The following is a 27153-nucleotide window of genomic DNA, read 5'->3' as shown; positions in this document are numbered from 1 at the left end:
TGTCTACAAAATGAGGCTGATTGTGCTGCTGAGATTTAGGATTGTCAATTATACATTACTGGGTTGGTAATTACGACATAATGTTAAAGTGTAACATCAGGCCAGGCAGTAGTAGTGCACCCCTTTACTCCCAGCACTCGGGGGGCAGAGACAGGTGGATCTCTGAGTTCGAGGACAGCCTGGTCTACAAAACAAGCCCAGGACAGCCAAGGCTGTTGCACAAAGAAACCCTGTCTCTAAACAGACAAACAAACAAACAAACAAAGAGTAACATCTGGAAACACCAACTGACAACATAGCAGCTGTCATCATTTGCTTGACTACTCTCCCTGCTTCTGCTTTGTGGTTTTTCATGTGATGTGATTTCTTGTAGCACTGAGCACACTTCTTCCACTGTTCTTGTGGACTGCAGCTTCAAGTTCAAACTAAACTTATTACTGTGAACATGTTGTCAGCCATCTGATGGACTAATTGAATTCCACATTCAGAAGTGAAAACTTACAAAACTGATTGAGAAATGGTGGCACAAAGCTTATGGGAACCAACAACTTAAGGTATACTCCAGAAAATGGAAAACACACCTGACTAACATTATGTCTGAGTAACCAAAAAGCAAAGAACAAGTTGCCCAGAGACCTACTACCCTAGGAATTGTCTAAAAAGAAAATCTCAGCACTTGAGAGGGAGAGGCAGGTGGATCACTGAGAGTTAGAGGCCAGCCTGGTCTACAAAGCCAGTCCAGGATAGTCAAGGCTACACAGAGAAACCCTGTCTTGGAGAAAAAAGAAGAAAAGTAACAGTAAAATTACTCCTAATGATATTCTGCCATACTCACAGTTCAGTGCCTTATTCAGAGAATCAAAGAAGCTTCCTCCTGCAGCAGATGGGAACAAATTAAGAGAGCCATGGCCAGACATTACACACACAAGAGAGAAACCTTAGAACACCTCAGCCCTAAATAGAATGTCTTCATCAAATCCCTTCCCTCAGAGGTCAGGGAACTCTGAGAAAGAGAAGGTAGAAGGAGTGTAAGAGCCAGGGGTATGCAGGACACCAGAAAAATAAGGCCCTAGAAATCAACTGAGCAAAGCTCCTATGACTTCATAGAGACTTAGACAGCAAACACGGGGATGACGTGGTCTGTACCAGGTCTTCGGCATGTATATTTTAGCTTCCAGTTTAGTGGTGCCTTTGCATGTGTGAACAGTGTCTCTCTGTTTCTAGTGCCTTCTCCTGGTGCTTTTTCCCCCCTTCTGTTGCTTTGTCTTGTCCAATTTCAATGTAATGGTTTTGTTTCACCCTTTTCACCCTCTTTTAATGTTTTGTTGTTATCTCTTTGAAGACTGTTCAAGAAGGGAGGGGAGATGAGAAAGACTGGGAAGAGTAGACAGAACACTTTATTCAGGATATATTGTATGAGAAAGAAATTTTTTCTTAGTAAAAGTGAAAAACAAAAACAAAGTATTGTTAGTAAGGAAGAAATGAAAAATGGTTGTACAAGAAATAATTAAAAGCCAGCTAAGGGGGTTGGTAAAATGGCTCAGTGGGTAAAGAGACTAGCTACCAACCTTCTTAACTTGAATTTGACACCCCCCACCCCAAGTTCTACATGGAAAAGGGAGAAAACAAATTCCTACAAGTCTTCCTCTGATATTCATGTACATGCAGTAGTGTATGTACACACACACATACACACACATACACACAAAAATACACACACACACACACACACACACAAATAAGTAAATAAGTAAATGCAGTAAAAATGTAAAAGTATCTATGGACTAGCAAGTCCCCCAAGGAAATTAATGTGTGAGTAAATATGTGAATATATGTATACTTTAAAGTTCAACCATATATGATTTTCTCCTTTGAACACAGTTTCAGATTATCTGGTGGGTATTAGTAATAGCTAAATGATAAGCAGAGTGTAGGACTTTTTGTTTTCAAATGGTAAACAGATAAGATTGCAGTAGTTTAATTACATAATTTACTTAATATGTTACTTAAACTTAATTATATTTTTAAGTAGGCACTATAGTTAGAACCTAGAAAACAGAGGCTCCTGGGCCTGAATGACAATGTGCATTAATTCAGGTATTTAATATAGAAGCCAGCGTTCTGAGAAAAGCTTTGCGGTCTATTTAAACTTGTTTTAATTTGAATCCCAAGTCATTCTCTGTGTCTATAATGTGGAACTGCTTAATAATCTGTATCAATAAAGCAAAGATTTGGGGATAGATTGAATTTCCCTTGAATACATAATATAGACTGCCGAATGTGTACAAATACAGTTCATATGAGTGAATCAAAGAGGATGATAGATGCAAATCAATTAGTATGTACCATTAAAATTACTGGTCTAAGAAAAGATAGGACTTTAACACACGTCAAGCTAAAATAGTAAGATCCAATTGTTAAGACTTAAATATTATTAATCAATTCTGTGTCTAATTATTAAGGAGCTTGCCACCAACGTTAATCGTCAAACAAAAGGCTTGTCAAAACATATTAGACTGACATAATTGAATGGATTTCTGCTTGGTGATAAATTGCTATGTAAGATTAACTGCATAGAACTGCGATTAGTTAAATCTTGAGTTGATTTGAAAGCTGCCTTCAAATTGTGTAGGAATTGAAGGAGGGAGGTTGTGACTTAATGGTAGATTAGCAACAGAAAGTAGCATCTTTCCCACTTTAAATGCTCTCTCTCTCATCATGGAGACTGTCCAACTATAACTGTTTAGAATACTGAAGCCAAAAGTTCTCTGAAGATTAAATTTGTGAAAATGGATGTCTGGGTACCAAAAGGTGTGGTGGATGAACTCTATCAGCAGGAACCCACTAGTATCCATTGCTAGGGATATGAATCATGGATGAGAAAATAAAGCTGTCACCCCCTCACTCTGAGGTCAGTACTTAAGGATAAAGGAACCAACCTGTACATCATCAACTAAATGTGAAAGCAGTGCATGTGCGACCCATCATGACTTGAGGTACCATCACAATGTTTGTGCGTTATGGTTATTACACATTTATTCATGCAACAACCCTGGATGCCTGGCTCTTCTCATGACAGCTCAGTATGAACATTGTCTCCATGTGTAAGCAGCATATGAATTCTAAGGAATGATCAACCTATCATTGTATCGTATAGGTGAAAACTCCTTAGCATAGAAAATTAGTAACATGACCAAGGCAGCTTGCAGCTATAAACCCAAGCAGCTAGAATTCAATACCACTCAATATAGCATAAAATGTTTACTCCTAAAGTGATTTATATTTTTTCTTTTTTTTCCATTTTATTATTTTATTCATATTACATCTCGATTGTTAGCCCTTCCCCTGTTTCCTCCCATTCTTCCCTCCCTCCCACTTCCCCCCTTGTCCTGTCCCCTATGTCTGTGATTGAAGGAGACCTCCTCCCCCTATATATGCTCTTAGAATATCGAGTCTCTTCTTGGTAACTTGCTATCCTTCCTCTGAGTGCCGCCAGGCCTCCCCATTCAGGGGACATGGTCAGAAAAGGGGCACCAGAGTTCGTGTGAGAGTCAGATCTCACTCTCCACTCAACGGTGGAGAATATCATGTTTGTCGGCTAGGTCTTGGTAGGGGTTCGAAGTTTACTGCCTATATTCTCCTTGGCTGGTGCCTTAGTTTGAGGAGGACCCCAGGACCCAGATCTGCCTGTCATAAAGTTCTTCTTGTAGGTTTCCAGGACCCTGTGGGTCCTACTATTTTCCCATTCTTCCATGCTACTCTTGCCTAAAGTCTCAATAGGATGTCCTCTCCTCTGACCCACTTTCTTGGTAAGTAAAGTTTTTCATGGTACGTATCCCTTGAACTAGTGTTTTGATATAAGTGAGTATATACCGTTTGTCTCTTTTTGCTTCTGGGTGAACTCACTCATGATAATTTCTAGATCAATCCATTTGTCCACAAATTTCGGGAATTCCTTGTTTTTAATAGCTAACTAGTATTCCACTGTGTAAATATACCACAGTTTCTTAGTCCATTCTTCTACTTAGGGACACTTAGGCTGTTTCCATGTTCTGGCTATTATGTATAAAGCAGCTATGAACATGGTTGAGCATATGTCCCTGTTGTGTGGTAGGGCATTTTCTGGGTATATTCCAAGGAGTGGGATAGCTGGGTCTTGAGGAAGCCCTATTCCCATTTTTCTGAGAAAGTACCAGATAGCTTTCCAAAGTGGTTGTACTAGTTTGCATTCCCACCAGCAATGAAGAAGTGTTCCTCTCTCTCCACATCCTCGCCAACATGTGTCATTTGAGTTTCTGATCTTAGCCATTCTGATGGGTGTAAGATAGAATCTCAGTGTCGTTTTGATTTGCGTTTCTCTGATGACTAACGAGGACGAGCATTTCTTTAAGTGTTTCTCTGCCATTTGATATTCCTCTGTTGAGAATTCTATGTTAAGTTCCAAGCCCCATTTCGCAATTGGGTTGTTTGGTTTTGTGGTGTTTAATTTCTTGAGTTCTTTATATATTTTGGATATTAAACCTTTGTCAGATGAAGGGTTGGTGAAGATCTTTTCCCAGTCTGTAGGCTGTCGCTTAGTTCTACTGACAGTGTCTCCTGCCTTACAGAAGCTTCTCAGCCTCATGAGGTCTCATTTATTAACTGTTGACATTAAGGCCTGGGCTGTTGGTGTACTGTTCAGGAAGTTGTTTCCTGTGCCTATGTGTCCCAGGCTCTTCCCCACTTTTTCCTCTAACTGAATTAATGTCTCCGGTTTTAAGTTGAGGTCTTTAATCCACTTGGACTTGAGTTTTGTGCATGGTGACAAATAAGGGTCTAATCGCATTTTTTTTTTTAATTCTAAAGTTCAGTATTCCAAAGTGTAATTTGAGATTGTGCGTTTCCCTTGTGTTCACCTGAATACCCTGTGTAGTGAATATTTAAACGTGCTTTACCCTCCATGATGGCTTACCAGTTGACTTCATAATAACCGAGTGAGAAACCCAGAAAAGTCAAAGATGGGATAGCATGAGTGACTGATTTCCAAGGCAAGAAGTTTGTTTCTCTTTGTGGTTTCTTTGCCTCTTTGTGATGATTGTTATGATATCAGGATGTTAAAAACTGATTATCAACTTGAAGAGATCTAGAAAATGGGAAGACTTGCCATACAAGTAGGCAACACCACGGTTCTCTGGCTTGACTCTTCATTTGCAAGACAAGGAGAACACAGTGACAGCTTTCGCTTTCTCCTGCTAAGGCAGAAATGGTGTCCCTGCTGTAACAGACTGTAACCTCCTCTGTGAACAAAATATCCCTATTTCCTTGTGTCCTTAAGTTGCTTGGATAGGGTGTTTTGTCACAGTAATGATAGACGTAACAAATGTAGAAGACATCATCATCATCACAAATCAGGAAACTTAAACAAGACTCATTTCTCCTATCATCCGATTTATAGGAAGTGTTCAGAAACAACAGTAAATTAATAGCTGCTTAGAGACATCACTACCTCTTCCTAGTAGGTAATAGTCTGCCTAGTCTCACCCTGTAAGCATGCCTTTTGCCTTTTCTTTTCTTTTTGCTACCTTTTTTTCTTTTTTTGGAAGCTCAGGCTCATTTATTAAAAGAAAGAAAGAAAGAAAGAAAGAAAGAAAGAGGGAAAGAATATATTAAGATGACTCTGAAAGTCTAAAGCTCTAAGTGTAAATATATTTTCTAATCTGAAACTGCAGTGATAGATATTTAGTAAGTACCGGAAAAGAAAAAAACAGAATGGTATTCCTACTCAGATGCTTCGGGTACACCAACCACCTTAAGAGAGGAAATCTAGATGAATATCAGGAATAGACAACAATGTGGTATTTCTATCTGTCTTGTCTGTGGATGGCTAACATACCATACCTATTTGCTTAGGCTCATCTATTTAGCTAGTCTGGAGCATAAATTATAAAACTGATCTTGTTCTAGATATGAAATAATGTAAATCAAGTGCTATATCTAAGAATCATTGATACATGTATATCTAAAGATAAAATCAACAGAAAAAATGTTCATCAATTAAAGTGAAGGCATGTGCAAATTAGATAAAGTTGTTTGGAAAATTATTGAGCATATATAGTCCAATACATGCATATATACAAAAGTTGATATATAGTTGTACATATATATATATATACATAATTTACATATACATAATATACATATAGATATATATAATTTGTAAGTTTATTCTAAGGGTTAATTAGAGTGAATTTGGATTATGAAAATGGAATTGAGAACTGAGTTACTATAGGCTTTTTAAAACAACACCTAGAAGAGTCATTTTAAACTAGTAAATAGACAATATCATGTCACTAAAGTCCACTGAAAATTTTAGTTACTTCATAATGCAGATCCATACATAGGTTCAGAGTTTAGCAAGCTGGGACAAAGAGGAAGCAGGATTAAGTTGCAATTTCATTTTAAAGGTCTGGAAAGAGCATGTAGATCTATTGTGAAAAGGCCCCTAACCACCAAGGACCCATAATGATTGCTGTTTGACAATTTTAATATGTAAGAACACGTGATTAAAATTTAAGGTGCACCTTGAGTATTTCTGATGATAAATTAACATTTACTGAGTATTTCTTGGTGGCAGCCTCTAGACTGGTTGCTCGGCACATGATATCCTGTTTAATCCTCATGGTAACTTTGGGAGAGAGGTTTTGTTACTAATAACAAAGTTTTGATTTACTAAAAAGAGTGTGAATTTAAAATCAGATGTACATAGATTCAAAATCTGCATAAACAGTTTCTGTGAAATAATCTTGACATTGTATCTTAGTAGAAGGGCATATGAGTTGCCCTGTGCTTTCTCAATATACATGTTGCCCTGAGGCATAATATATAGTATTCATACTAGTAAGAAATGTTAATAGAGTGTTGGAAAGGCTTTAGATGAAATGTCGAAAATAGACCGTGGAGAAGAAACGGAAGTGGTTTATGTATTGACCTGTAATCTCTAAACAGAGAATTTTTAAATTACAATTCAGGACATTTTGAAACCCCCATGCTCAATCTCATAGCAAAGGATATTGTCAAGAATACTCAGCTGGTAGGGCAAGCAACAGGTAATGGTGCACTTCAAAATAAAAAGGAGACCCTGTGGTTTTTCAAAACATAGGCACCACAGTTCTAAGTACATTCTGTGTATATCTGACAAGATTACAACTTAGCCCATCATGTTTATGGTTAACAACACACCAAAAAAGTATAACGTTAAAATGAAATGATAAATCTTTGAGGAAGTGAAATTGCTTGTTTCTCTGGTTTGAGCACTACATTTTATAGACATGTATAAAATAATTATGCCTTTCTCCCTAAATATGAGTGAATATTACACATCGATTTTTAATGGATAAAGATAAGGACAAAAACAAGCATGTGTGACTATGTGCTTCCACCAAACATTAGCACACATCATAAAAGCCACGTGTCTCAAAATAATTTAGATGATGGTGCCCAACAGCAAGTGGAATGATGTCATTTCCTGTGTAATAATGAACAAAAAGCTAGATATTGTCCAGCACTTATGGTCTAGAATTTCACTCATTCATGTATATTATCTAAGATAAAGATAACTTGAAGCTTCTAGCACATAAAAGTTTCCATTTATACGCAAATGTGATTCAGCAGGTACTAAAACAAAAATACAAAATTCCTAAGACATTGTCCACTAAGTTATTAACCATCAGTCCTATCACCATTACTACCACCAATAATTATTATGCTTATCTCTGCCATGAACCCTGGTTCATGTCAGAGGCAGTCTCGCCTCTCCCCACATCCGTGGAGAGTGAGCAATCCTTTCGCTAGATCTGAACAGGGGGTCTAGGTTTATTGCATGCATTGTCCTTGGTTGGTGCAACAGTTCATGCAGGCCACTTTGGGTCCAGATTCCAGAGCCTTGGTGGTCTCTTTGTGAGACTCCTGAACCATGTAGGTCCTTCCATCCCTGTTCTCTTCTACATCATTTTCAGCACTTCACCCGGAGTCCAGCAACGAGTCTCATCATCTTTCCCAATCCCCAACTCAGTGGAGTCTCTCAAAGGACATCTATGTTGGGATAATATCCACTTAGATGTGAGTATATACTATATGTGTCTTTATGGGTCTAGGTTACCTCACTCAGGAAGATCTTTTTTAGTTCCATCCATTTGACTGAAAATTTCAAGATTTCCTTGTTTTTAATAATCGAGTGGTATTCCATTGTGTAAATGTATCACAGTTTCTTTATCCATTCCTTGGCTGAGGGACATCTAGGTTGTTTCAAGATTTTGGCTACTATGAATAAAACTGCTATGAACATAACTGAACAAATATCCCTGTTGTATAGTGGAGTATTGTTCAGGTATATGCTCAGCAATAGTATGGCTGGGTCTTGAGATAGAACTATTTCCAATTTTCTGAGAAAACATCAAATTGATTTCCAAAGTTGGTGTACAAGTTTGCACTACCACCAGCAATGGAGGAGTGTTCCCTTTTCTCCACATCCTCACCAGCATGTGCTGTCACTTGAGTTTTTAATCTTAGCCATTCTGATAGGTAGAAGATGGAATCTCAGAGTCCTTTTAATTTACGTTTCCCTGATGACTAAGGAAGTTGAGTATTACTTTAAGTGTTTCTCTTCCACTCAATATTTCTCTGTCAAGAATTCTTTGTTTAGCTCTGTACCTCATTTTTAAATTGGGTTATTTGGTTTGATGGTGTTAAATTCCCTGGGTTCGTTTATTTAGGATATTAGCCGTTTGTCAGATGTAGGGTTGGTGAAGATCTTCTCCTAGTCTGTAGGCTGTCATTTTGTTCTGTTGACGGTGTCCTTTGTCTAACAGAAGCTTTTCAGTTTCATGAGGTCCCCTTTATTAATCATTGACCTGAGAGCCTAAGCTATTGGTGTTCTGTTCAGGAACTTGTCTCCTATACATATGAGTTCAAGGCTCTTCCCCACTTCTTCTTTTAACAGAGTTAGTGTGTCAGGGTTTAAGTTGAGGTCTTTAATCCAGCTGAACTTTAGTTTTGTGCAGGGTGGTAAATATGAACTTTGAATTTTTTATTCTAAAGAAATTCATGCCTGTATGACATATCATTCCCACTCCCTACCCCTTCAACTCCCAGCAAATCCTCCTCAGTGTGTCCCTCTTCCAACTTCCCTCTCTCCTCCTCCTCCTCATCATCATCATCCTTTTCCTCCTCTTTTTTCTCCCCCTCCTCTGCCTCCTCCTCTCCTCTTCCTCCTCCTTCTCCTCCTCCTTCTTTTTCATGTATAACCCACAGGTTTGAGTTACATGTGGATATCGACCATGCATGGAGCAAGGGAAACTTACTGGTGCCAAATTCTCAACAAAGAATGATTATCATTCTTTCCCTCTCAGCAACTACCTACTGCCAACAGCAACTTAGTAATGGTGAGGTCAGGAGACCATATACCTCCTCTTTGGCAAAATTTTTATTTAATTGCCTGAACTTGTAAGAGATTGGTTTTCTATATCCAAGAATACCTCCTATAAAGTTATGTTGCAAACTGATTGAGAACACAGAACTGACAGGGAAATCTCATTGATATTGCAGCTGGCTAGATGTGCACCAATTATGAGGTATGAGTGTGGCATTTAAATTACACAGCTTTTCCATGATGTGTTTTAGTTGCAATGGGTCAGCCAGCTAACAGAATAATTTGACAATATTTAAAATATACAGTGTTCAATATAGAATCAGATTATGGTATATCTGTATGTGAAATGTATCTGGATGTATGAATTTGATGGTGAAGGCCAGAAGTACACAGTGTGGTATTTAACACAATCATGTGAGTGCCCAGATGCAGCATCCTCTTCACTCAGTCAGGTAAAAGGCTTGAGGGAGCAGAAATTGCAAAAATTGACCTTGTACAGTGACAATGTATTCATAAATGGGTTTGAAATTCTGCATAAATTGATTTCATGTATATCACAAAGTTCTCAACAAAATAGTATAAATGAAACTCTAAGAAGATATTAACTAGAAGCAAGTGTAGCAAAAATCTAGATATATCAAGTAGAAAATCATTTTCCTTATATTTTTAAAACTCTATCAGCTTTGAAATCTCTAAAAATTTATGACTAAGACTTTCACCAGTAGAAAATATATTTTAATTGACATTTATAATTTCTTCATCTTGATATAGTTATAAAAACACCATCACAAAATGGTTTCTTAACAATTAAAAACATTCTGTAGTGCGTTTTGGGTAAGCCCCAAAATATATAAAATTTATGTATACAAAATATTCACACTTAAAATTTCGTTATTTGGTTTTATTTTACAAGTTTTGTGGACATCTTAGTATATATAGAAAGTCTAAAAGATAATTTGGGATTGACACTTTGTTTTCAATTTATTATACACAGGGCCACATAGGCAGTTTTATAATAAGTATATTATATACTCAACATACTTCCCCTGCATCATCTTATCTACCCTTGTTTTTCCTGCTACCCCTAAAATCTCATTTTTACTTTTGTGGTGTGTGTGTGTGTGTGTGTGTGTGTGAGAGAGAGAGAGAGAGAGAGAGAGAGAGAGAGAGAGAGAGAGAGAGAGAGAGAGAGAGAGAGAGAGAGAGAGAGAGAGAGAGAGAGAATGAGAGAGAGAGAGACAGAGACAGAGAGACACAGAGAGAGAGACAGAGAGACAGATATATAGACAGAGAGGGATCTTACATATTTATAAAAATCTAAGAGTATAAGAGTGAAAGACGAGTTAAGTTATTTCATAGAAATTAAAATTGTCAATGACTTAAGGGCCACGGACCCCATGAATAGGCTTTGTAAAGACTAAAACAGAGAAAAAATGTTTGGTACTTTTCTTTAAGACTTATGTTCCTTAATTATCTCTATTTGCATTAATTTTCCTGTTAATAGTATAACTTAATGTTTTGGACTGAATAAAATTCCACTGGGCATCAATAGCAACCTTCCTGATCCATGCACTGGGTGATAGATTGTAATATTGATTCTATAGTTGGCTATGGTGAATAATGCTGCAGTAGACATCAATATGCAAGTATCTCAGTGCTGTCGTGACCTAATGTCATTTTTGTTAGATTCAGGATTCATAGAACTGGGTCTAATAGGGAGTCCTTTTTTTAAGTTTTCTGAGTAATATTCATAGTTAATTCACTAATTCACATTTGCACCAGAAACAGTACATGTGTCTGAAGTTCACCATTTACATAACAAATTATAATTTGCACATATTTCTAGCCCTCTCTTCCTCCTTCCCTCCTTCTAAATTCAGTCTTTACACCATCTACTCCTAAATATCTAATCCTTAAATCAATGATTACTATATTATTTTGTAAATCAATTTGACTTTTCTTTCCCTATTGAATATTCAAAACCGCTAATTTTAAGTTTGCCCCTTCAAAATAGTCATGGGAAAAATATGTATCAAAATTTGTTCTGGACACAATTGTTCTGGACACCTTTGTCCTGGGGTGAATATTTGACTACTTCAACAAGCAGCAACTTGGCTCTAGCACCTGAAAATGCATTAAATATAGTACATAGTACAGGTATTATCAATTAAAGTGTCTGAAAATTAATTACAACAAGAAGCAGAATCATTCAACTAATCACAGGGAGATCTAAATAAATTAGTTCTTAATCATAGCTTTGAAAGGAGAGAAAGAGAAGGCAATGTCAAGAAAGTCAAATTACCTTCCCCTGGGCAAAGACATAATAAAACATTCTGAAAGTCAGAGGTTTAACTTCAATTTTGTGGATAAGATCAACAGAAAGTTTTTAATAATACTATTAATAAGTAATTTTCCTTAATTCAGATTTTGAATATAATATTTTCATTGCCAGAAAAAAGGGTCATATTTACAAGGCAATACAAAAGCTTAAAAGCTTTATGGGTAGATGAGTAGATGGTGAGGGCGGAGTAATGTGGAAATGGCCGTCTTCCCATCTCCTTTACTCTTTTCACTGTGACACTGTGCTTGAGTCACATCTGCGTCGGGGCTGAGTTCCTTGATACAGCTTCGTATTAAGAGTTTCCATTCTTCGGTAATACTTTACAAAGGCAGAAAAGGGTTGTAAATCGTTTTTCCAACACTGCTGGGGAAAAAAAAATTAAGAACTAAGACTGGCACATCAACAGCATTTCTTGGAATTTGCACAAAAGCAAGGTTTGCTGTTCTTTCCTTAACTCCTGAGGTTATTTCCTAGGCCATGCCTGCAAGTTCATTAAATAATGATGTACATCAGGCTTATCAGTTGGTAACAAAAATTTCCACAACCATCATGACTTGAGGCATTTAGGACACAGATTCTTTCTTGCTTAGAGAGAAGTATACGTTGATGATGTTTGAAGGACTTTTATTCTCAGCAGCTTTACAATTAAACACTTGATTTGGAGGCCTGAACCCATTTTTTTTCCATTTGTTATAATCCTGTTCAGTAGTGGAATTTTTTTTTTTTTTTTTTTTTTTTTTTGGCTTTGATTTGCGGGAACCAGTTTCTCTCAAGGTTCTGGATTATTCCTCCTGATCCATCTGAACTCTGGTTTACAACATGCTGGCTAGATGCATGGCACACAAAACAACGCTGTGTCTCTCACTGCAATACAAGTGATGATGGAGTTCATGCCAGGAAATCCTTGGCCTGGCTTTGGGTCTGGTAGTGTGTGCTGCTTCAGGAAGAGAAATTCCAAAAGAAACAGCGGAACAAATCCTTAGAGGCTGTGAAGACATTCAGATTGCCCAGAAACTACTACCTGTAGCTGCTTCCTAAAGGAAAGAAAACTACATTTAAAACAGTCACTAAGCCAGGTTTAAAATCTTAGCCTTTCCACTCTACTAGCTATAACCAATCAAATATCGTTCTGGATTTCAGTTTACTCAGAAAACATAATTTGAAAATGGTCCATCTCCAAGTCTTTGAGATGATTAAGTAAAGCATCTCCATGGGACCCCAGTAACTGAAATTCAATGTAGTATAGTGTGGAGAGGCAGGCTAATTGCTTATTCTTTCAGTTTAGCTCTCAGGAGGCTGAAGCAGGAAAGAGCTCAAATTCAAGGGCAGCCTGATCTACACATTGAGACTCTGTCTCAAAAGGAAAATGTATATAGCATTAAGTGTATTCTTTCTGACAGTCAAAAATGATTGTTGATATTTGTTTTTATGGTTTTGTTGTCACAACTAGCTTGGCATCTTGATTCTTCAGTTAAGTAATTTACCATTAGTAAATGGTAAAACAAATCTTTTTTTAATGTTTAGCCATGTGAAAAGAATGTTGGTTTATGGTGCTCTGTGAGACTGTATTTTGTGCCTTAGGAACTCTGGGAATCACTTTCAAAATACTATTTTAATAAATGGTGCAGGATTGAGATTTGTTGGTTATATTCATTAAAATAACTTCTGAAAGTCTCCCTCAGATTGTAGTTCCAAAGTATGTCTCCATATAGTCAGAATAAACACCACAAAGAGACAGGTTTTATGTCAACCCTTTTCTTATACAGCATCCAAAAGCATCATTTTGAGGTGATGATGTGATCAAGCTTCTTGGATTGAAGCCCATCCCTGTGTCTCTTGGTATCCTTGTTCAACTCACATTTATAAGGCTTTACGAGTGCAGCTTCTGATCAATATGCATTTACTGATCTAACAACAATTAATAAAAAGTTCGTGAATTTGAAAGAGAACAAGAAGTTTTTGGAGAGAAGGAATGGAAGGGAAAATAGTACATTATAGCCATAAAAAAAAAGAAAAGCATTAAAAACTTTAGTATTCTTTCTACTTTCTCTAATTATATCCAGCCACCTTTATGATCACATCTAATCACCTTTATGAACAGACTCCAGCATAATCTGATACCCTCTATTCCTATTACACCTTTCGCCCTCTGGCATAATGCTGCCTTGTACAATGACATTAACTTGAAGGGCCTCATTGCCTACACCTGGTCCTTTTCCCCATTTGTTCCACTTCTTGTCTGGGTAACTGCTTGTATTGTCATGCTCCCTCTCTCTGAATGACATAACTTAGCCATGCATACCAACAGAGCATCTAATCTATGACATACCCAGGGTTGCTCTGGATTTCCTTATGGAATTAACATTATTTATTTAATCATCCTCACTTAATCATAAGGTGAGGAAGACTTTGAAAATGACTATAACCCTAACATCTATTTAGTATTCCACACAGAGTGAAATTAAAAGCATTTTATGAATGGTCCATATCGCATTGCGACCTTCTAGCTATTGCCCACACATCAATAAGCTCTTTAGAACAAGAACAATTTCCATAATGAAATGTGAAATATCAATAACAGATATGGAACAATTCTGTAAGGACAAAAACCTGCCTGACTTTGTATTTGCTTTTGTAATATTAAATACCAAATGTAAAAAACTGGCAGTAAGTACTAGGTCAGCTTGCTGAGCAGTATGTGAACCAAGACACTTCATGTTCCACTTGTTAAAACATCAGATTACTTTGTACAATATACTATAAGTAGTCTATATGTGCTTACTCGATACGATAATTTTCTGCTTTTTAAATTTTTATTTATTATTCATGTGAGCCTTGGCAGTGTGTGAATGCATGGGCTGTAGGGTACATGTGGAAGCTAAACGACAACTTTGTGGAGCTGTTTCTCTACCGCCACCATCAAATGAGTTCCAGGGATCAAATCCAGGTCTCCAGGGTCACATAGCAGTACATTTACTCACTGAGCCACACTGCCAACCACTTGACAAGAATTTCTATGGATACTTTTTGTGTGTTTTGTTTTATTTTTTAAAAAAAAATCCATCTTCATGGACTAAATCAAAAGTTATTGTTCAGTTATTTTGTGTGTATTTGTGAGAGCCTGTGAACATGTGTATGGTGTCATTCCATTCTGTCATGTAGGGTAATTTGGAAGTACACAATAGGGTGGTAGGCTTCTACTAAAAGTTATATTCAGAGGAACAGGGAAGGGGAATTGGGGAAGAGGAAAGAAGAGTAGGACTGGGAGAAGAAGTGGGAAGGGACCATAATTGGAATGTAAAGTGAATAAATAAATAAATTAAATTTTAAAAACAAAAATACATGACTACTTTAAAAAAGAAGTACAGAGTGAGTTTTAAAATGGTTTATGATCTTGAGAAATGAGTAGTAATGTTCTTCCCCTACATTTGAGCAATGTCTTAATCTTCATCTCAGCTAGTTAACTGTTTACATTTTTTATCCTTACATAACAACTTTAGGAAACAAATAGTTTGTATTTTCAGAAAAAAAATGCAACATATAAGCCCATTAAAAAGACCTTTATCGGCTGGGCATGGTGGCGTACGCCTTTAATCCCAGCACTCGGGAGGCAGAGGCAGGCAGATCGCTGTGAGTTCAAGGCCAGCCTGGTCTACAAAGCGATTCCAGGACAGCTAAGACTACACAGAAAAACCCTGTCTCCAAAAACAAAAACAAACAAACAAACAACAACAAAAAAGACCTTTATCTCAGAAAAACACCAAACTAACAGCCATCATATGTTTGCAGATCCAGTAACAAGCCATGTAGCACCTCCCTTGCTGTTTCAGTCTCTGTGTGCCCATGTGATCCCTGCTTAGTTGATTCAGTGGGCTATGTGTGTCCTTCATCCCCTCTGACTCCTACAGCATTTCCTCCCCTTTTCCAGAGGGTTCCCCAATCTCCAAGGGGATGGATCTGACGGAGGCTTCCAATTTAGACTCTCTACATAAGGTCTAGCTGTGTGTCTCAGCACATGCTCCCATCTGCCACCGCAGGAAGCCTAGCTGATGATGATTATAAAAAGCACAGACCAATGAGTACACCAGGATATCACTATAAAGCATTCTGTTGATTTTTTTTCCAGTCCTGGTGGTTCTGCCCTGGTGTAGAAGAATTTAACCCAGCAACATGGCTGTTTTGTCAAAGGATCCCATCCAAAGATCTAGGTCTGTGTGGTCCTGCTTGAATACAGACATGATCTTAGTACACAACTGAAATCCCTCTAGATGGAGTATACATCTTTAATTGCTCTGGATGGAATTTAAATACACATTAACCCCAAACAATGATGTCTAATTGAGAGGCAGACAACGTGACTAATCAGAAAGATTTGACAGAATCAGTCAAAGATAGGATATGCCCAACTCTCACAGAAATAGACAGGAAAGAGAATCTACCTAAGAACAGTGCAGTGAGAGATCATAAGAGTTCATGGAGATAATATAGTAGAGTTTAGGAGTACCGTAAAGTTCAGTACAGTTCAATGGTGTGCAGTAGAGTTTGTACAGCTCAGTTCATGAAGTTCAGTGGCAGTTTTTCCAAGTGGAGAAATTCAGCAAGAAGTGGAGAGAAGCTAGTTTGAATTAGTGAGCCTGGAGAGTTTTTAGCCAGAGCAGTTGAGTTGAACCAGCTGGACTGAGTTCTGAGAGAAATGATGAGCTGAAGGCTCAGTTATCTGCATACTTCCCTTATAACCCAACTAGCCTAAGTAAGAGGAAAGGGAGACTAAGGAAAAGAAGAAGGAAAACTGGGTATCAGGTCCTAGAAACTACTCTCCTGGTGTAGCCAGCAGGATTTAAGCAGACTGACAATCCCACCAAAGTTGCTGCTGGAACCTTGAGCAACCAGATCCAGGAGCCTCGGCAGGAGCCCAGAGCCTTGAAACCTCCCTGGAGCTGTTCTCTTTAGGAGTGTCTTGAAGTGCAGGCATGAACTGCCAAAAACCAAGTCCCAATAAAAAGCTTCTGAAAGTGGCATTTATATCCTTTTCCAACTGCTTCCTCTTTACCATGAAGAACTGGGTAATGTCACCTTTGAATCTTTTTTTAATTAATTTATTCAGATTACAGTTCAATTGTTATCTCATCACTTGTATCCTTCCATTCCTCCCTCCCTCCTGTTTTCACTCTATTCCCCTCCTCTAGGTCTATGACCAAAGGGGACATCCTCCCCCACTGTGTGGTCATAGGCTATCAAGTCTCATCTTGGTAGCCTGCTTATTCTTTCTTTGAGTGCCATCAGGCCTCCCCATCAAGGGGAGGTGGTCAAATATGGGGCACCAGAGTTTATGTCAGAGACATTCCCCACTCTCCTCACAACTGTGGAGAATGTTCTTTCCATTGGCTAGATCAGATTAGGGGTTCGGTGTTTACTAGTTGTATTGCCCTTGGTTAGTGCAATAGTTTGAGCAGACCTCCCTGGGCCCCGATCTGCTGTCACGATGTTCTTCTTGTGGACCTTCTGGATCCTTTATTTCCCAATCTCCTATATTTCTATTACTTGGAGTCCCAGTAGGATGTCTTCACATCTCTCCCAATCTTGTATCCTCTTCTCAACAGACTCCTTGGCCTCTTGCACATCTGATCCAGAGAACAGTGAGCTTATTCAGCAGTAACTCTTGGAGGATGAAAACATTCAAGACCTAGGTTAGCAGACAGAAACTAGAAACTGATACCTTCAAGGTCCATGCTTACAGAAGATTAGCTTGTACAGACAGAAAGCTAGATACGTTCAGGCATAGGCCTAGGGATAGTTAGAGAGGCATGCTCTGGGCTCAGCCTGAGTAGTGTAATTTGTAAAGCTTGGATACAACTCTCATCTTATCCCCTCATCTGGGGAAATAAAAACATCTATTACACCCTGAATGTAGGGTGTATCTTTAACTCTTTTGCCTACTCTTGGGACTCTTTTATGCTATTGGGTTGCCTGTTCCAGCCTCAATTTAGGGCTCTCACCTTATCTTATTGTATCATATTTTGTCCTGATTGGCTATTATCTCCTGGGTGCCTGTTCTTTTCTGAAGAGGAAATAGAAGAAGAGTGAGTCTGGGGGAGATCGGAAGTAGAGAGCAACTATGAGGAGTGGAGGGAGGGGGAACTGTGGTTGGGGCGTATTGTATAAAAGAAAAATCTAGTTCAACTTTTAAAGGCCTTCATCAATTATTTTCCATGAATTTGTATTATAGGAAATTATTAACTTAGGTGGATTAAGATTCATATGTATGAATAGCAGATTTTAAAAAAAGAGCAAAATATGGATTACCAGGTATTCCTTAGAAGTGACTGCAGGATAAATAAATATCAATTAACTGACATAATTCCTGAATCACTAAAGTATTAGAGTGTGGGTTTGTAACTTGGATTACAATTAGGTCTATGTGAAAAATTTACTAGAGATTTTATCACTGAGATTCTCAACCACTTGCCAATTTTACTTTGAGGAACTACATTACGCCTTATTACTTAGAATTTTGGATGACAAAACGCTATGATCTCTTTCCCCTGGCATCCATATTACCAGTCTCGTGGAAGCCGTCTTGCTAAGCTATAGAAATGCTATAATGGGATAGACTAGTCTAGGTTGTTATGGTGATGGGAAAGAAGAGGGAGCCAACTGATAACCTCAGCGGGATATGTGAAGCTTAACACAAAAATATTTTTAAAAAGAAAATGTCAGTCATCTTTATAAAAAATAAATAAATGTGTAATACAACAATGAAACTAGCAGATTCTTTAATCCAAAGAATAGGACCCCAGACTCACTCTTCTTCACACAGACAGTTCACTGCCATCATTGGACATCTGTATGAGATCGTTTTTGATTAATTGATTGATATTTCTCTTTAAAAGAATATGAACTCCTGATCCTAATTAACTAAGGTTCTCTTTTTTTCCTTGAAGATTGTTTTTTATTTACTTTTTCTCAGCTAAGAGGACTGAGTTAACACTATTCAAGAAAAAATAACCTAGTATAGTGGTTAACATATATACTTTGGAAATGAAATGGTGCTTCGGGTCTGGAGAGATTGTGCAGAAGAACTTGCTGTTCTCACAGAGGAACTAGGCCGCTTGCAGCAGACACACGGCAGTGCAAATCTGCCTGTAACTCCAATTCCAGGGGCTATAATACCATATTCGGTCTCCATAAACATTGCATGCATATGAGCCACACACAGATAGTCAGAAAAACTCCATACACATAAAACTTAAAAAGAAAATATTTTAAAGGAATGAGATGATACTCACATGGGAAGTAATCACTGCCAGCTAATGGATGAAAGCTGTGTGGTAGTTAAACAGAACTGAATTGAAACAGTCAGTGTTTACATGTACTGACTTTCCAAGTTATAGTTGCTTTCCAGGAGTAAAGTACACCATGTCTTTATGATCCTTGCCTTGTTGTTGGTTTAGGGAATCCTGATCACATGGCAGTTTCTCCTTGAGATAAGAAGCTTACATTTTATGAATTGGAAAAAGCTTCCTATGTATGAGAGGGCTACACTGATAGTGGGTTAGACGGAATGGCAGCCTGCAGGATAGCAATGAGAACACCAAGGCCACAACATCTCTTGGCTTTTAACTTGGAGGCATTGCTGATTTGGGTTGAGCACAAATGAATGTCTTCCAGAGGTTAGATAGTATCATCTCTGTACTGCACAAATAATGAGAGCATTGATAAAAAAAAAAAAAGCATTTACTAGTGACAACATGTAAAGAATTATTTTAATCCTCTCCAAATTAGAAGGTTTACTTCGAAAGACTTAATAACCTTGACTAAATGATAAAGGCTAAAAATATGTAAGCTTGACTTCATTTTGTTTCCCTTTATAACACAGAGTTTTCTACTCAATTTTTTTCTTACACAGAGAGATATACCTATATATATATATATATAAGATATGAAGAGTCGTAAAATAAATTCCAAAACCATTACTTTTGCTTATTCTTTGAAAATTTCACAGCATGGTTACAATCGTTCCTGGTCATATCCACCTGTTCATTTCCCCTTCCAACCTCCCATGAGAAACCCCAGTCACATCTCCCATTTTAACTTCATCTCTTCTGTTGTTTTGGGGTTTGGTGCGGGACCATCCGGTGAAACATGAATAATCTACCTGTGACCTTATCCCAAAAGAAAACTGACTCTCCAGCATCTATCCATAGGCAACCGGGGCCTTGCGAGTCACCCTCACACCCTGTCCTTGAATTTTTGGCTTGCTTGACCTCACCAGGTCTTCTTCAAGCAACAAAGCTGTTGTGAGTTCTTGTATGTAACAGCCATGTCTTGTCCAGTAAGCAGCATTTCATGGCACCACTCTCCATCTTCCAGCTCTTACATACTTGATATCTGGGTTGTGAGCTTATCTTTTAGTGGCTGAATCATCTCTCTAGCCCTCTTAAGTTCTTTATACCTCCTACTCTGTAATATCCCTGAGCTTTAGAGGAAGGGGTATTATATAACCATCCTGCCAATATGCTAGGTACTCATATTGACTTAATCTCAGAATTTACAATAGTTATGGCTCTCTGTATTAGCAGCTACCCACTGCAAGAAGAAGATTCTCTAACCCAGTTTGGCAGCCACACAGACCTATGGGTTATAAACATAAGTATTGAGATGGCAGTTTAGCAATGTGACCCTTTAGCAAAGAAACATTAAGTATCTCCCTAGGGCCTATAACTCCTTTAGCCATAGGTTTTTAAAAGCATGTTTACAATACCAGGTATAAAATATCTCCTAGGGAGTAGGTTATACATCTAATCGAAAATCTATTCATCACCACTATAGTGGGGCATGGTGTGGTAATTTGTATTTGTTAATTGCTTTCCCCCAAGCTTCTTACTCTTTACAAACAGACTGGCACGTACCCCAAGTATTGCTGTGTAACCTTGCCTCTCTGATTGGCTGATGGGGAAAGGGCCCTTACAGCCTGGGCAGGGCAGAAAGAAGGGGCAAAGTGAAGGTTTGCATGCTTTTGAGACAGCCAGGATCTTGGGTAGGAGATAGGGACCAGAGAAGGAAGAAAAGGCAGGATTGCCATGGGATAAGAAAAAGCCATTCAGGCCAGGAGGAGGAACTCTGAAGTTCCTCACAGAAACAAGTGACCCAGATGAACAACATAAGCAAGTATTTTGGAATTATGGATGGGAAAGAGCCAAGATAAAGATGATTAAATCAGATGGGATGGAGGCTGGGAGATGATCAAAGGTAGATTAAGGGGTTAATATCTGCCTAGCCCCAGGTAAAAAAGGTAAGTTTTTAAAATTGTGATAGTGGGTTAGAAATTACTGCCATACTAATTATAGGCTAATTTTATAATAAACAGTAGTAGATATCTTTTTATAATTCGAAACCACTATAAGAGCTGTGCCGCTGCTACACAGATGATCACATCTTGACTGGTAAGGAAAAATCTGAATAAGAAGCAACAGGGAAGTTATTTACTAGGTTGTACACTTTGGGGGGGGGTGTCAAGGGAAAGATGGTAAATGATACTCAAGTTTCCTTCCCACTTGTGTACTATCATGTCCTCAGTGACAACGTGCTTGTGATGACACAGGGAAATTCAGAGTCCCCTCTAGCGTTCTTAAAAATCACTTAATGAAATAATTTCAAAATTGACATAAGAAGCTCAAGCACAATTTTATTAGAGTTTCAAAAGAAAATTCCAGCAGCTCAGCAGCTGCCTGGAGGAGAACAGGAGCAAAGGGAGAAACTCACCCTGCTAGAACGTGTTCTACAGGCTGCTGGGGAAGAAACACCAGCAATGGGCCACCCAGCACTGAACAATGCATGCTGTGATACCGAACTACCAGGCAAGATGTGCTCATCAGTGTAAGAGCAGCGCAGCTTTTAAAACCACTCCATTTAAGCAGGCATAGAAGTCAGGCAGATGAGGGACCAGCAGCTACAGAGCTTGAAGACCTGCTTAACAGAAAAGGTTAGGAGGCCCAAAATATCAGAAGAGGTATATCTATATTCTTCCCAGTATCTGAAAGAAAGAGACTACAGGGGAAAAAAAAGATAAAAGGAAAAAAAGAAAAATGGAAGGGGGTGCTATACCTTTCTGACTCAGGCTTCAGAATAACTGCAAACCCAGGCAAACCTTGTGGTAGGTAATTTGTAGGGACTGCGCAGTTAATAAGCATTCTGGGAAGAAAAAGTCCTGTGTCCTATTAAAGGACTAATTATCCCACCTACCTCTTTAGCATGGCTAAGGTGAGCTGCCTTCCTAGGAGTAGTCCCTTAGCCAAAGTGATTAAGCCCCAATGGGAACGTTACATCTCTGCCTGGGCCAGAAGTGCCTATTTTTTTCTTTCCTTAAAGGGTCTTTATTGACACTCCAACAATTTGGTTTTGTCACTGGTACAAATCTGCCATTTCATAGAAGGTTCACAGGACTGATACATAAAACTCTTCCTTCCATCTTATAAATGAAGTTACAGAAAGTACTACTCCAATATAATTTTTTCCAGAACATGGAAAGAATATTTCATAGTTTGAACTATAGTGTGTATCAAGTTTTAAATAGCAGAATCTCCTTTGCTTTAAACTAGAGTAACTTGACAGCGACATTGGAACTGAGATGTTGGTCATTTTACCATTCAAGGACAGAGTTTCCTGATGAAAAGAACTTAAAACTGGAGCCTAAATTGATGCTGACTGACACAGTCTCCCCAATACCCCTGGCTGCTGGCAGACAACCATCACAAGCTCAATATGCTTAACGGAGGCATGGCCAGAGCCAGTCCACAAAGAGGCAGCTGCCTTCAAATGAGCAGTGGCCAATATTACTTTTGAGAAATAGGAAACCTTGTCTGTATTTAACTAACCAATTATTCAGCCAACTATACATTGGGGAAATTAATTCCAGGAGCAAAAGATGTCATTACATCCGTAGCCACAAATATTGTTCTTGGATATAAACTTCCCAGCTCACTTGACCCAGTGACCTTTTATTTCGATATATCTAATAGATTTATAATACGTTCTGAGAGGAAGCCCTTTTTTTTTCTTCTTAAATTGCTCTTTCAAGTTCTTGAATATCACATGAATGTTCAGTCCTGCTGCGAAGTCAAGTGCTCCACATATTCTGGGAAATTGGCTTCAACCCTGCTTCATATGTGCAGAGCCCTCCACACAATCTGTGATGGATGGAGTCACAGGAATTGATCCATTTCTTTTCCTGATAATATGAATTTTCTTCCCTTTTGATGTTTTTGACCTACAAGAACTAAGATAATTTTCAGTTACTCTAGATTTTCAGTTCTTAGCAAAGAGTTCCAAACATAATAAATTTTAATATCAGTAACTAGGGGAAACAGGATTAACTTGTTTCAGTGTTTTCCAATAACTGATGCATTTACAAGCAAAGGCACAGAAATACTATCTAGGTAAGCTGGGGTAAGTGCTGGCATGCTGTGCCGTTATGTTAATTTTGCTATATTAATGTATGTGGAATATTCATTACATTATTGTTGAACTAGGAATGATAATTGTGAATTAAAATCTTATACAGTTGACACAAAATATGATAGGGTTTTCCAAGGATAGATTATAAGAATAACTAAAATTTTGAGGCCCTAGGTTCAATGCACAGGCTTACAAAAATATAAAGTCTATTCAACAATTGCATCTCCCTCCTTAGGAAGCCACTAACTCCTTCTATTTTTACTCACCAATGTAATATTTAATTTTTGGTATGCTTCCATAAAGCCACTCATCAGTGTAGTTCTATTTTGCTCTTTTGATTTTGTTTTGGTTTTTGAGACAGTTTTTCTCTCTATAGCCTTGGCTGTACTGTACTTCCTTTGTAGACCAGGCTGACCTCGAGCTCACAGAGATCCACCTGCCTCTGCCTCCTATAGTACTGGGATAACAGGCATGTACCATCAAACCTTGCTTCTATTTTATTCTTTATCATGGGGCCTCTGTGTTTGTTATTACTGTATCTCTCAACTGTTATAATCTATTATTTTCTTGCATCAGTCACTTTAACTTCTGATGTTTCTGTTCCTTCACGGAAACTCAGAATAAAGTCTAGATCTTAGAATTGAAGAATATATTTTGAAAAGAAAATTATTATGCTTCTTTTTTAACATATACATTTATATTGTTACACATGAGTAAAATAAACTACATACATCAGGAAGAGCAATGAGACAATCAGGAATTACATAAATGTTACATTCATATTGATTTGGCCATTTGTATTTGGCAAACTTGAAATAAACATCTTTCCTATCTTGTTGAGTCTAAATTTCTGAATGGAGATTAATATCTATCATATCTCATGTCTATTAACTTAAAATATCTATCTTGATCTAAAAACATCTTAACCCCTAACTTACTAAGCTTAATTGAAAGACTAAACTATCCGATCTTCAAACCTAGCAGAGACTTGAGAAGGGATAAAACTTAAATACCTGAGTGAACCCAGAGTGCAGGTTAGCAGCTTCCAAAAAGAAAAAAACGACTAAGACAGTTTACTGCCTGAACAGTCACCCAACACTCTCTATAATGTTGGAGCATCATATTCAGCCTTCTGGCCCAGTATATTTGACAGACATATTTGCGAACAGGAACTATTGAGGACTTGCTTACCCTGTCTTGGCAGAATTTGGCTGTCAACTCTGCCTGCATCTAAACTTGCCCATTTTTAGGTAGAATTCTGTCTGTGGCCAGAAATGAGGACATTTTGCTCAGTGGCTGGTTTGCCACATTTGAACCCAACTCCATAAGGTGGTTCTTTAATGCTCATCTGCTTTGAGGCAGGCTAGGTGTTGCCAGGAGTTTAATTTTCTTGTTGTCAGAGAATCTTTAGAATAATAAAAACATCTTTAGATGCCAGATTAGAGAAAACTAAATTTGACACAGGGCCATATGTTTTTTCCTTTATCTTTCTTTTGTAGGGAAGGAGATAGGAGCTGAAAAGAAGGAAAGGGGAAATAGAAATATAGAGGGAGGATAGAACAAAAGGTAGATTATTGAATTTACTCCTCATCTCAAGGCCATAATTGCTACTCACAAATTAAGGTTATCTTTTAATTCAATGGCATTGACTTTTGTATATTGATGCAAATCATGCTCATGTCAAAAACTAGTCTAATTTTATCACAATAATATATAATCTAGGTCTAATAGATAGATATGATTCTATAGATATAGGAGGTAAAATATCTAAATAGGGTCTTCAAAAACCTCAGAGACTTACAGAATATGGCATTTGAAGAATTTTTTAAAGCTGTAAAGAAGTCTGTTCATAGACGGTTCTTGTGAGTTTGTAGGAGGGTATGAGATACAGGAATGTAAAGATTTGACTTAAGGTCAAAAGCAGAATTCTGGGATACAATAGATCATTTTATTTCCTCCTGTCTCCCCAATGCCTCCATCTTTTTTTTTTCTTTGCAATGATTTAGATGAACCTGTGGCCTAAAGCTGGTGTGCTACAACTGATCTTCATTTATAGCTCTTCATTTTCCCAATCTCTGTATTAAAGAGTCAAATGTTTAAGTACACGCATTTTACATTTATTTCCTTTCAGTTTTTAAGGTTTTGTATGTTGGGTATACTCATGGCACACTGCACACGTTGAAGCCAGAGGACAACCTGTATTCTCTTTCCATCATCTGAGGTCTAAGGATGCAGCTCAGACCTTCAGGCTCATTGGCAAATACCTGTGGCCACCGAGCTATCTTACCTGCTCTTAGCCTTTATTTTCTACGGCATGCTAAAATAGAGCCTCGTATCTTTACCATTTATTTGACACAAAGGTTCTTCCTGTGATACACTGAAATAAATGATATGATCAATTTATTAGAAATGTGGATTTTTCTTTCACTAAAATTGGACTTAGTGGATGTGAAGCCCTCTCTCATCATTATTTCTGACATTCATTTTCATTTTCATTCTGGGATATTACAATAGTTCTCATTCTGCAGTCATACTTTTTTTTTTTCACAGCAAGGCATTATGTATGCATTAAAATCTTCGGTGAGCGGGGACTGAGCACTTGGCACCCATCTGAAATCAGTGCCAGGAGAAGAACTTGGCATCGTGTTATGTTACAAAGGGTGAACTAATAAACTTCTTTTCATTATTCACTATCATTTAATAAATAAATGTATACAATGAATGTACTTGTGAGCTTATATATTTTGCCCCTGAAATGTAGTTAACTACTGCAAGTCCCTTGTTCCTTTGTTATTCTGAAAAGAAGCTGAAGTGGCCGAAGAGAGATGGAGGTTGTGCTGGGGATACTGAATTCAGAACACCTGTCTCTTACTACACTTGCACATTTCAATAAGTTTTCCAAATCATGGGACAAACTTCAGCTTCTTGATAATTCCTGTAAAAAAAAAAAAACAATATATATATGCAGCCAAGGCTACTGTTGATTCTCCTGCCTCTACTGCAGAAGTCACTATGCACAGCTTCAATTATTTAATTGTGTGTACCTGGAATATGACGAATCATTATGCAAACTTCAATTCAGCCTTTTTGTGGTTTTATCACAGCTAACACACACACACACACACACACACACACACACACACAGAGAGAGAGAGAGAGAGAGAGAGAGAGAGAGAGAGAGAGAGAGAGAGAGAGAGAACAAATAGCTAGAGAAAATATCCAGAAGGCTAATTATGTTGCTTCTTAAAATGTGTCTGATGAAGGTATTAAAAATCATTTTCCCAAAGGTGTTATCTTCACTTCTTATCTGCATTGTCATCCACATTTTACTATAGTAATTTAAATAACTATGGCTAAGTACTTATACTTAAAGTCCTACCATGTTGACCCACAGACTACTTAGGTTTTGAGTAAGAAATCAAATCAGAGGAAGACATGGTGAGTCATACCTGTAACCCTACTCTTGGGGAAGCTAGAATTAGATTGCTATGAGTTTGAAAAAAAAACCTTGCTACAGTAGCAGGTACTAAGGCAGTCTGAGCTATTGCTTTCACTGTAGCATGAGACCCTGTTTGGAAATACAGGTAATTAAATAAACAAATAGAAACTACGTCATGTAGAATTTTTAAAATGACGATTAGCAACACTACTTTCCAATTCAATTTCTGCAACAGCAAAGCAATTTCAGATTACTAAGAGAAAAGGACTTGCTACTATTTATTTCAGAGGAACTTCCCTGACTAAACAGAGCACGGGTAACATTTTGGGAGTTCAAAGACAAGTTCTGTTATCTTGATTGTGGTGATTGTTACATGACTGACTATTCGTCAATTTTACACAGCTGCATTCCATCAGACATGAAATTTTATGCATATGTTATGGCTCAAGAAGCCGCTATTACAAGTCTGCAAGTATAAAATTCTCAAAGAATAAATAAAAAATCTCAGAGGAA

Source organism: Acomys russatus, chromosome 26 (genome assembly GCF_903995435.1).
Source record: "Acomys russatus chromosome 26, mAcoRus1.1, whole genome shotgun sequence".
In the NCBI taxonomy this organism is placed as follows: domain Eukaryota; kingdom Metazoa; phylum Chordata; class Mammalia; order Rodentia; family Muridae; genus Acomys; species Acomys russatus.
The sequence above is the reverse complement of the archived record's forward strand: the minus strand, read 5'-3'. Positions refer to the sequence as shown.